General features: G+C 48.1%; 1 non-coding gene across 1 annotated transcript; it reads left to right on the top strand.

Moving 5' to 3' along the window:
* Positions 1–1360: 1360 nt before the first annotated feature.
* Positions 1361–1435, top strand: Trnas-uga (transfer RNA serine (anticodon UGA)). Its single transcript has one exon. It is a non-coding gene; the product is annotated as a tRNA-Ser (tRNA).
* Positions 1436–2081: the final 646 nt, after the last annotated feature.

Genomic DNA, 2081 nt, shown 5'->3' with positions numbered 1-2081 from the left:
TGCTTTGTCCGTGGTAAGAGGTAATGCCTGAAATTTGGTATTCCCAGCATACTCTTGACACTTTGGGTCTCGGAATATTGAATTCCCTAACGATTTCCGAAATGGAATGTCCCATGCGTCTAGCTCCAATTACCATTCCGCTTTCAGTTTGTTAATTCCCGTCGTGCGGGTGTAAATGCGTCAGACATTTTGCACATGAATCACATGAGTACAAACGAGAGCTTCGCCAATGTAACGCCCTGTTATACCTTTTGTACGTGATACCGTATATGTGGGCATTGATGTCCCATAACTTTTGTGACCCTCAGTGCACTTTCCTTACCGAATCACGTGCCCGCTATGCCGCCAAGCAACATTCGCTCTCGCTGTGATCGGTCCTAGCAAGATTTTGGCTCGGCTGTGCAGGATCGTACAGACATATTAGACATTTTGTGCGAGGTTACTGGCTTTTTCGCTGCGAGACAGGTTCCGGATTATACATTGCAGTGACTTCTAGATTACATGGTAACCACTGTTTCGGCTTGTAGGCCACCGGCCGCGGCGCGAGCAGCGAAAATGCTGGATACAGGAGTGGCATAATGTCGTCTCTTCAGACGAGACCCATTTCTGTGAATAGTATCTCAATGGCAGTGGAGGCAATGAAGACAACGGAACTCTCCAGACTGTATTCGTCTTTGTCATACTGGACGACCACCTGGATTGATGTGGTGTCGATTTGTACTCGACACTACACCTCTGGTTCGCATTGTCGGTAATTTGGACAGCAGCATTTTGGCTTCTGACGTGTTAAGACTGGTTCTCTGTGATGTCATACTTCAACAAGACGACGCATCGCTCATGCTGTCTATACACAGAGGATGTCCCACTGTTGCCTTGACTAGTATGTTCTCCAGATGTCTCATTAATTTGAAATATCCAACGAAACTTCCTGGCAGATTAAAACTGTGTGCCCGACCGAGACTCGAACTCGGGACCTTTGCCTTTCGCGGGCAAGTGCTCTACCAACTGAGCTACCGAAGCACGACTCACGCCCGGTACTCACAGCTTTACTTCTGCCAGTACCTCGTCTCCTACCTTCCAAACTTTACAGAAGCTCTCCTGCGAACCTTGCAGAACTAGCACTCCTGAAAGAAAGGATATTGCGGAGACATGGCTTAGCCACAGCCTGGGGGATGTTTCCAGAATGAGATTTTCACTCTGCAGCGGAGTGTGCGCTGATATGAAACTTCCTGGCAGATTAAAACTGTGTGCCCGACCGAGACTCGAACTCGGGACCTTTGCAGGAGAGCTTCTGTAAAGTTTGGAAGGTAGGAGACGAGGTACTGGCAGAAGTAAAGCTGTGAGTACCGGCCGTGAGTCGTGCTTCGGTAGCTCAGTTGGTAGAGCACTTGCCCGTGAAAGGCAAAGGTCCCGAGTTCGAGTCTCGGTCGGGCACACAGTTTTAATCTGCCAGGAAGTTTCATATCAGCGCACACTCCGCTGCAGAGTGAAAATCTCATTCTGGAAACATCCCCCAGGCTGTGGCTATGCCATGTCTCCGCAATATCCTTTCTTTCAGGAGTGCTAGTTCTGCAAGGTTCGCAGGAGAGCTTCTGTAAGGTTTGGAAGGTAGGAGACGAGGTACTGGCAGAAGTAAAGCTGTGAGTACCGGGCGTGAGTCGTGCTTCGGTAGCTCAGTTGGTAGAGCACTTGCCCGCGAAAGGCAAAGGTTCCGAGTTCGAGTCTCGGTCGGGCACACAGTTTTAATCTGCCAGGAAGTTTCATATCAGCGCACACTCCGTTTCAGAGTGGAAATTCTCATTCTCGAAATATCCAGTCACACATTGCCGTGAGATCGGTACGCTACAGCTTGCAGCCACTATGAATAATGATCTCTACACAGCAGCATGGAATGACGCACCCGCTTTCTGTATTCCAAGCTCAGTTTGACTACAAGTCCAGACGAGTTGGTTCCATTGTTGCACCCCTGTCAGTTAAAACCCGCATCCTGTATATCTCAAAGTAACCCAAAAATTTAAACAAGTATTCTTCTTACTATGTTGTAAACTACAATGAACAAAATTTCATTATTTCTTATCCTT

Source organism: Schistocerca serialis, chromosome 8, assembly GCF_023864345.2.
Source record: "Schistocerca serialis cubense isolate TAMUIC-IGC-003099 chromosome 8, iqSchSeri2.2, whole genome shotgun sequence".
Taxonomy (NCBI): domain Eukaryota; kingdom Metazoa; phylum Arthropoda; class Insecta; order Orthoptera; family Acrididae; genus Schistocerca; species Schistocerca serialis.
Note: the sequence above shows the minus strand (reverse complement) of the source record. Positions and strands in the feature narration are given on the sequence as shown.